At 37.2% G+C, this 10280-nt stretch overlaps 1 long non-coding RNA gene across 2 annotated transcripts; it reads left to right on the forward strand.

Annotated features, from left to right (window-relative positions):
- The first annotated feature begins 7303 nt into the window (after nucleotides 1-7303).
- On the forward strand, nucleotides 7304-9721 carry LOC143241909 (uncharacterized). Of its 2 annotated transcripts, none has more exons than XR_013022341.1 (4): nucleotides 7304-7371; nucleotides 7580-7706; nucleotides 8833-8919; nucleotides 9569-9721. It is a non-coding gene; the product is annotated as an uncharacterized LOC143241909 (long non-coding RNA). The 2 variants fall into 2 exon arrangements; XR_013022340.1 differs by having other exon boundaries at nucleotides 7307-7428.
- The last annotated feature ends 559 nt before the right edge of the window (nucleotides 9722-10280 follow it).

Genomic DNA, 10280 nt, shown 5'->3' on the forward strand with positions numbered 1-10280 from the left:
TGGAGGTCGGTAGTGTAGACATTACTATTGTGGGGTAGATAGCACGGGAAATGCAAACTGAATAATGTTATATTATCTTTAACAAAATTTTGAACTGTGCACAGATGATTGTCATTAAAGTGCTGCGAGTTGGGAGTGGTGAAAACCTGTTTATAGTAATCGGCTAATAAGTTGGCTTTCTCGAGGTCATTAGTTGCTAAGCTATCATTGTGTTTTAAATTGGGAATTCTGTTGGTTGAGTTATCATTACATATGCTTTTGAACTTTTTCCAGAATGTAGCCGGATCTTTATATGAGTTATCTAATGATGCACAAAACTCGGACCAATTTTGATTTTTTGTTCGTTGATGCGGCGTCTTGGTTACTCGGTTTATTTGGGTTTTAATTGCAGGAGTCTCGGAGATTATAAATTGTCGTCTGAGTTTACGTCTTTTGGTAATCAGTGAATGTACTGCTCTAGTGAGTTTCCATGAATTTGGTTGATTGTTGATACGGCGCTTGGGGATTATTGTGTTCAGTGAATCTGTTGTGTGTTGGTGATGAGTAATAGATAATCGTCAATAGATTTGGGGTTATTTGCCCGAGTATAAACTTGTGGTAAAGTTCTATCAATATATTCCCAGAAATAGTTCCAATTAGTGGCAGAGTAATCAAAAATGCTTGGTTGGGTATTTGAGGATATGCACTATTTAAAGTTACAGATATGGGGTATTGATCGCCTCCGATATCATGGTGCACTATGAAGTCTTGTATGTAGGGGGATATGCTTGTCGTGTATAGTGCAAGGTCAAGGATGTCTTGGGTCCCATCATGGTGAGTGTGGGTTGGGGTGTTGTTGTTACCTAATATAAGGTTATGCTGGGAAATAAAGTTATTGAGAATGAGGCCATTTCTGTTGTTTGTTCTACAGTTAAAATTTCGGTGTTTGGAATTGAGGTCGCCAAGAATAATTATGTTCGGGAAGCTATAACTCCTTGAAAGAGTAAGTTCGTGTCTGGAGTGGTAGAAGGAGAAGTATAGATTGCTATTTTTGTTTGGTTTGATAGATTTATGGTAGCAACAATGTATTCATTAGTTGAGTTGATGTGGGTGTCAAGTATGGCGATACCTCTACGACCTGGACTTTTAGGTTTAGTGATACAGTGATAGCTTGGTAGGCTGAAATTACTATTATCATTTAGAAGTGTTTCGCTAATGATTATTAAATGTATGCTTTCTTTTATACATAATTTAAATAATTCATATTTTTTGTGTCTGAAGTCGTATAAAGGGTCTTCTATGGTCCTTTGAAACAGTTCCTCGGGGCTGTAGGGATGGAACTCAAAATAGTGGGGTAAAGAACTTGCAATTCCTTCTATTATTTCTTTGGTGGTACTGAAGTGACCTCCCATGGCTTTAAGTATAGTCTCTGTTACAAAAGATACTATACGTTTAATGAGTAGTCGATGTGTCTGCGTGGACTGGGCAGTTTCTCGACTAGGTACAGTTGCCTCGGCATAGATCCGCTTGGGGGATGTAGGAGCTGAGCCAGCAGCTGGCTGGTTCTGGTGGACTTTCGGCTGGGTTGTTGGCTTGACGGTATTTTTTGTCGGAGGGTTCAGACTGTCTTTGTTGTTCATTGGGTTAATCGTCTTGAAGTTTGCCGGAAAGTTTGAGTTGGAGAATTTTCCCGCTTTAGAGCGATGACTTTGGAAAATTTGGGGCAACCACGATAGAAAGCTGCGTGTGGACTGCAACAGTTAACGCAGCATGTTTCGTCCCGGTTTTTTTTGGGCAATCCTTGACTGTGTGTGTACCACTGCATCTCACGCATCTGGGAGTAGCTTTACAGGCGGCCTTGGCATGTCCAAATTTCTGGCAGTTGAAGCACTGCAGTACTGTAACTACAGCGGGTTGCTTTGATTCCTCAACTCGAAGTTTTAAAAACCACATGGTAATGCCATTGCTTATTAGCTTATCGGCTAAGACGACATCACTTAGGGTGATTCGGACTAGCGGCGTGGGGAGGCCGTTCTTGGCTGATTTGATTCTTTCTATTTTGGTGACTTGGATGCCTTGGCTGGTCAGTTCCTCTTGAATTTCTAGTGGACTGATGTCGCTATCGAGTCCACGAATAACTACTTGTTTAGCGGGAAGTCGGTCCCCAGGTACATGAATATTGAGCTTTGCTGCATTGAATGCTTCTGAAGACCATGGTTTTAAAAGTTTCACGTAATCTTTCGGTTCTTTGCATTTGATGACTAACCCTCCTCGCGGAAGGCGGCGAACCTCTATGAACGTAACTGTAGGAAAAAAAGGGCTTGGAGATGTTTCGCGACCTCTGGTTAGCGGATAGTCGCAGGAATTCCTTCCGCTATGTTTGCGGGTGGTAAAGCTGATTTAGTTTGTACTTTCTCCTGTTGTCGGCGCTCATTGTCATCTAAGCAGGCTGGAGATCCTGATGGCGAATTCGGGCCAGTGACCGAAGAGCTACTTGTGTCAAGGTCAGATGACACGTTTGGCGATTCACCTTCAGAGGAAGGCGTGTCTGCTACTGCAGACTCGAGGAATTCTAACTGACTGCCTTCCGAAAGCGGCGGCCCGGTGGCTCGTGTTCTCATTACAGAGATTTTAAGACAAGCCCTGAAAAGGGCTTAAATCTATACTAAGAAAATACTCTTAATTGAAGAGATTAAATGCAGACACACGAGATAAGAATAAGTTGACGAAAAATAAGTTAACTGAGACTCGTGTATCATTGAAATACTTGTTATGAAGAAAGCTAGTTGATAATGCGTCACTTGGAAGCTTCGTCTCGTACAACTCTCAGTCTAAACTTGGGCAAAATTCCGTCAGCGTTTAAATTCGTAAACGTCTCATGAGGCTCTCTCTATATATATATCTGTAGGTGTTTAGGTTAAAAATTAATATTTCCTAAGAAACATTAATCCCCTGGGGTGCTCGAAGACTAACTAGTCCTCCTTCAACCCCGCACGAGATAGGAATTTATGAATTAATAGCGGTAGTAGATAACACTGATAGACAGATTACTGGATTAATTAAATATATGCAAGTGCTTGTCTGGTGAGCGTGGCAGGCAACAAGGCGAAGGCAAAGCAAATCCCACCCAAGAAGAAATACGACGAGAAGCAAGCCGGATAAATACAAACAACAACCAAACGGGCCATTTCAGGGCCGGGCATGGATCGATGGATCAAAGTGCCCTGGCAGGGATCTAAAGATCCAATGCCTCAAATTTAGGTGTGGGGGGAAACGGGAGTACCCCGAGAAAACCCACTTTCACGACCTGGGCGCCGAATAAACTACCCAGATCGTGCCCGATGGTAGCTGTAAGGAAAGAAAGTCAGAGTTAATAATCACAGGAAAAAAACCCAACAAAAACATAATTAATAACCGTAATCATCACAAGCGACAAAGATTGGTTCTGGTGGTGCTGTCCGGTTGGCAAGTTCTGCGGAAAGAATTCGTTTCATATTAGCTCGACACAGATCTATTGACCTTCTCACAGGTGTAATTTCAGATGGGGTTTCTGGGCTTGGTGGTTCTGCACTGGTCTGGACAGGTTTATGTCTTCTTTTAATTAAAGATTGAGATGACTTGGTACTTGTGGGCTTGGGTTCGGTTTGAACCGAGGCGTCTTTAGTTGTCGGACGCGTGGTTTGAGTCTGAGTCGAGGTGGTGGAATCAGGAACGAGAGGTGTGGTCTGGCTCGATTTGTTACTAGACTTCTGATGTTCCAGGTGGTTTAATTCAGGTGGGTCGGCAGGCGTATAAGATGAAGTAATAGGTTGTGACACGTGTTGAGGTGGTTTGGGTGCTCTCGGATTAGTTGGGCGACGTCGGGGACGTTCGGCACTAAAATGAAAAATATGGTAATAACAACCGTTATGTAGGATTGTATCAGCAACGTGCTTGACGGTGGTAACTATTTTCATAAAACTAGTAGGTTGTCTGTTAGATTTGGAAAATATACGGTGTACGGCGTATATTTCAGACTTGGTCTGGGTTTCTAAGGCATTTTTTATCTCAGATGGATGTATCGAGGGATGAATACCTCTCAAGAAGACAGTATAAAGGCTCGTTGGGCTTTTTGTTGGAGAACATCTGATGTCAATCGCAGTGCTCCAAGGTTGACAGAAATAGGAAAGGTCGGCAGGGGTAGACGGTTGAAGGAGAATACCTCCCGGCGAAGGAACCGTGTCTTAGACGGGTCGATGGAGGCGCCGGGCTTAGCTTGCGCGATGACCGTAGCAACTTGTAAAGGCAAAAGGTGGGGTGGTAGACCGTCGACGATGACCGGCGGGACAGAAGGCGCGAGTGGCACGGCAGGTCCGGGTAATGAGAACGACATACTGGGAAATCACAAGGTTAGAAAACACACGTCTTACTTACTCGGCGTCTAGGTCCGTGTCGTGTCTCATGAGGCTAATGCTTCTCCACGTCTTATATTGGCACGTACGACATCCTGGACCTTGCATTAATCCCCGACGCTATACTTTCTTACCCGCGAAATATAACAGTACGCCCTGCTGTGTCCAGTGACCATTTTCCCATCTCTTTCGCAATACAAATAAATAGTCAGGAAACACCCTCCAACCTCCCACAGTTTTAAATTACACCACACCAACTAGAACAAATTCAACACGCTTCTAGATAAATTTGTTACCGAATTCGGTCACCACCATAAACAAGAAAAGTGAACTAGACAGCTACGTAGACAAAATCTCTGATGCATAACATTAACAACCAAATGGACTATCCCCACGGCAAACAAGTCTAATACAATTAAGCAATAGAAACTTAACTCGAAAATGCACAATTCAGTTCTAGAACGAAAAGTCTAAGGAGAAATTTCACGAATACAAGAGACCAGTCACTTAAAACAAAAATTAATATATTTCATACCTTAATTAAAGTAAAATATCAATATTAAAATACAACAACTGGTTATTCTTCTGTAACTTCTTGAATAGCACTTATAACAACAACTGGTTACTCTTCTGTAACTCCTTGAATAGCACTTACAATGAACCGAGAGAATTTTTGAAGAATGTTAAATATTTAACAAATGAGAAAAGCAACATATTATTTGACCACATTAAATACAACAACATCACGGCCAAAACCCACATAGACGAAGCGGACCTGTTAGCCGAATACTATAGTTACCTTTTCGTATACTCATTCTCCCCAGTTAAATGTACAGTTAAACAAGAAGTCCACAATCACATTACCTCATTTCCAAATGTATTCTCCCCGAAATTTCCTGCTAATACGGTAAAACCTGACTATGCCGGAAACTGCATAGGGCGGGAACTTGTAAAGCCGGAAATATCAAAATGTTACAGTATTATCCGTACTGTTTCAAAAATTTGAGGAAGAATCAACTTCCTGTGGAATGAAACGCGAATAATAAAGCGTGGATGACAAATGCTACATTCGAGGAATTTTTTGAACAAATTAAACAAAAGAATGGAACAAGAAAATAGGAATATTGGCATATTATTGCAAACATGGACGACTGAAAAAGAGTATCTAAAATGACCATGAAACTTGACGTATTAGATGCAATTGCACTTTTAAATCATTCAATCAAATGTGTAATAAAATGCTTTGGAAACTGTCGATTTATTCTTGACAATGGCGGAGATTGTGAAGAAGTTGTTTGTTATGACGATTCTAGTAAAATCCAGACTCTGATTGAGAAAATTGATGCAGATGATTCTGTGAACGTAGAAAGTTTTGTGAACGTTGACAAGAATGTTTTAACAGAAACTAATGAAATTGATTTAAAATCTATAATAGAATTGCAAGATGGTAACAGTGTAAAGGATTCAGATGAACAAAATGGAAAAGATAGTGAGGAAATGGAAATTCCTACTTCATCAAATTCTATGTAGAAATGAAGGGGGAAAATGTGTTTGTGTATTTTCTTATAGCAAACAGGGGTTCGATTCCCCTCGGTGGGCTGAGCAGATAGCCCTATGTGGCTTTGCTATAAGAAAAACACACAAACACACTTATAGCAAAGCTGCATCGGGCTATCTGTTGAGCCTTCCGAGGGGAATCGAACCCCTGATTTTAGTGTTGGAAGTCCGTAGACGTAACGCTGTAATAACAGGGGGGAATTTCTTCAAATAAATTTGATTAAGATTTTGTGTACCTATATATAATTTTAATGTGTTATTTTTGTTCTTATTGTAATAAGTATAGCATAAACAGTATAATAACTTTATTCACAAACGTCTTACTTCGCTTGAGTCAAGCAAGTATAACTTTCCGCTCAAAAATTATATATAATTAAAGAATTACATGTTCTAATTTTACTCGGTTCTGTGCGATTCCGCCTTAGACAGGTTTTATTGTATAAACACACAAACTTCACTGAACGACCACTACTTTTTAACAGGAAAATCTTCACAAGAGAATTTAAAAATGCATCATCCAACCTTCATTCACACTTTCATATTATAATGACTTTATCTTTACTGTCACGCTACTGCTCATATTCCTGGAGAACAAAAGCAATAATTCCATTAATACCTAAATCTAATACTAATAACTCAAACCCCGACAACTTCAGACCTATTAATTGCCTGGGTAAATTCTTGAAATGAATCATCTCAAACAGGCTGAGAACAACAATCTCATCCCAAACATCCAGAAAACCTTCAGTAAAAGCAGACAATCAGTAGATCACTTCACCAGACTATTACAGTCCATCCTTAGATCATTTAACAATAATCAAGCACTATCGCTGTCAAACAGCAGATGGATTTAATGTGAGAGCGTGCTAAGTATTTCTTTGCTGATTTTTCTTCCAAAATGTCAAGATAATCTTGTACGTTTATCTTGTAAACAAGTTAAAAACTCATATGTTCCCGTTTTTTTAGAGTTGCTCTTGAAAAGTGGAATTGTTTTTTTTTGTAAATCAGGAATGTTACCGTTCTTGTTTTATTAAAAACAAAATAAATAATCGAACTATTTTTATTTTGAAGCATCAAATAAGCAACCAAATTATGAGTTTGATAATTCATTTTTGAAAATACTTTAAATAATGGTAAAAAACGTGACGTGATATAGGGGTGTAGCGCAAAATGCATGGAATTACCCTAGGAATATTATAGGGCCCCCTCCTGTTATTTGGAAGTAGTTACTTCCCCCATGACTAAACCTGTTTCTTCATGAATACTTTATAGTGAAGCAAATAATAACTTTGAGGGGAATAACATCCTCCCGCCCCCTAACTAACTAAGTTGTACTTATTTAGATTACACGTACTTAAGTGTGCTATTTAAGGAGCTAACAACGATTAACGTTTTATTTTCTATAGAAATCTATATGTGTTGTATATTTGATTCGTATTTTAACGTGTTTTTTTTTTTCAAAAAGTTGAAATATAATTCGTAACTTATATTTAATTTTAAGGTATACGTGTTTAATAGTGTGATTAAAGTTTTAAGAATAAGTGTGGAAGTGTTTAGTTGTGAGTTTATTCGTTTTAATTCTACCAATAGCAGAAGTGTTTAATAAGGAGTACACAATGTTAATGTATTTTTGTTTTGTTTATCTGAAAAAGTTTTGGTGAGATGGGTTCTAGCAGGAAAGGTGAACAACACTCTCAAATTATCTTCAATAGGTTTCCTAATTCTGTTAAAAAAGTGAAAAGAAATCAAAATAAGAAAACGTTTTCGAAATTGAAACGGGTATGTCTGATATGTAAGAAGACTTCCTCGCTTTATAAATTTTTAAACTTAACCAATTAAATTTTGTCTTTCTTTCCAATGTAGTTGGAAACTTTAAATTATTAAAAATGGGTAAATTTAAGTTAACTTCGAATAACTTGTTCTTTTAAACAAAAAAACTGGAACAGTTTTATCATTTAGAAACAATTTGCTCATCTTTCCATCACTAACCGTTCTTTTTGTTACTCTAACTTTTGTTTTTGTGAGTTGTCAAACTTTGACATATATCCCAGTAGGCGTCGGTTGGTAAAAATAAACTACTATTCGGAATCTTTTTGGAGATTTGATATTCGTGGAGTATTTAAACCAAAAAAACAATTTCTTTAGAGGCTTTAGTGTTCCTATCTTTTCCACAATCATCGTATACCTAGACTTGCTTTCTTCTATTAATCTACTTCGATCTTGACCTCTCGGGTCACTTGCTCTTCTCATCACTCCTTTCTTTATTTTCAACATCATATCTTACTTTCCAATTGAAATACTTTGCTCTGTTTGCTTTGTTTTTTTTTTTTTCTTTTCTATATTTATATTCCTGGCAAAGCATTTTGCAGATTTTGCTTGAATTTATTTCAATCTTAAGTTGTTTTCTATACTACTGAATTACGGTTACGTGGTCTGGTGCCTCTAATTCGTTTTTCGGCTCTGATGTGTTTTAACTTTTTATTTTAAATTTGGATCAGGTTTTTGCGACCAGGTGGTATTAATTATATTGCCTATCTTACTGTCCCTAAATGTAGTGGTAAGCCTATAGAAGTACGAAACTTTGGGTCTATGGTCTTCATTCCTTTATCTTAAGTGAAACATAGAAATCTCGCTAGGGCAGTTAGTGTCGTGAGTACTTCATAACAGCGATTAATACAAATAAACCTTGTTTTAGGCGGACTAAACCAAATGATAAATATATTTTAAGGTTGCTCTTCTTAATAACGGTATTGTTAGACAATTATTTAAGAAGGGGAGTGAAACCGTGCAAATAATAGTATTACAAACTTCATATTTCCTTATGCATATTAACTATTTAGTTGTAATAGATGTTTCTTAATAACAAATCTGTAATTGTTTTTCTTTCTTTTGTCTTAAAATTAAGATGATAACGAAAAACCCAAAAAGCGTATTGGACAAAGAATTTGTTATCCTTTTAGAAAGACATGAAGTTAAAACTCTTATAAAGAAGGTAAGCTTGGTGTAATAATAATGACTTTATTAATATAACAAACTTCAATGTGTCTATACCATTAGGATGGACGCCTAGGTCTTTGGTTTTATAGTTGATTAAGAGGGCATTTTAACAATACTAAGCGCCTGTGCTGACAACGCGGCATGATAGTGTTTGTTTTTTGTGCAGAACAATTTTGGGCTTTCGTCAGGATAACACTTCTGTGGGCTATTGGTTTGGTTAACTTCTGTCCTCTCGGTTGTTCGTTATCGGAAAGCAGTGCAGACTAAACTTTAATACGCGTTTAGAACAATGAATTGAACACTGTCCTCATGAATGTCCAACGTAACTGTAAGATACCCATTGAATTTAGTAAACGGTATCTGAAAATTCCATTCCTTCTCAGTAATCATGGAAGTAAGTAAGAAATAAAGACTAGAATTTCTTGTTGTGGGTTTAACGTGTGGTGTTTCCATGCAAGTATGGAGCCAGTGTGTGAAAAAATATAAGTAGACCTATTTTGTGAGTGTATGTATGTCGTGAAGAGTGATCTTCGAAAATAAGTAACAATTTGTAGAAACTACCAAATGGATTCTAATATTACAATGTTTTCACGCATAATTTAGCTTGATAAAATCTAATATTGGGTTATTTGGTCTTAATTTAGCAACCAGAAATCTCCTCAATAAAGAAGACTTGAACATTCTACATCAAAGAATACTACAAGTAACTGACCATTTGGAAAGGTTATCCATGTATCAGTATTTCACCTCACCTGAAGATTATTAATTTTACTTTTTAAGTGTATCTGATTATGGGTTTTTTATTCAATTTATATAATTTTACAGTTTTTTTTACAATAAATTATTTTAATTTAGTGAAAATAAAACTTCATTTTTATTTATGAAGATATGATTATTATTATTATTATAGTGTACACAACATATACGATATCAGACGAAAAAATGACCACACCCAATAACGTTACTTCAAGACGCACGTTTGACAAACGGACCTGCAGGTCACGTACACACGCTGTATATATAATTTAACTTCTCTAGCTCCGATTATGTTACTCGAAACTATCGCATATTTTTATTGAATATACTCTTGGACCATTACTTCTTACTAAATTCTAAAGCATTCCATTATAAAATACAGTAAGTATAAAATATGCAAAGTTGATTGATTTTGTTGTTTTCTTTCTGCGCAACGAAATAACAAATCTTATTTGATAGAAAACATAATTAACTTTTATGGATGTTTTTCAAATTCTATACACATGTAGATCTTTACATCCTATAATTATATCTTGAATGTTTGCGTTGATTTTAATCTCTGCAAACTCCGGAGGTGTGGAGTTAAAGAGCGAATAACTC

Source organism: Tachypleus tridentatus, unplaced genomic scaffold, assembly GCF_004210375.1.
Source record: "Tachypleus tridentatus isolate NWPU-2018 unplaced genomic scaffold, ASM421037v1 Hic_cluster_1, whole genome shotgun sequence".
NCBI lineage: Eukaryota > Metazoa > Arthropoda > Merostomata > Xiphosura > Limulidae > Tachypleus > Tachypleus tridentatus.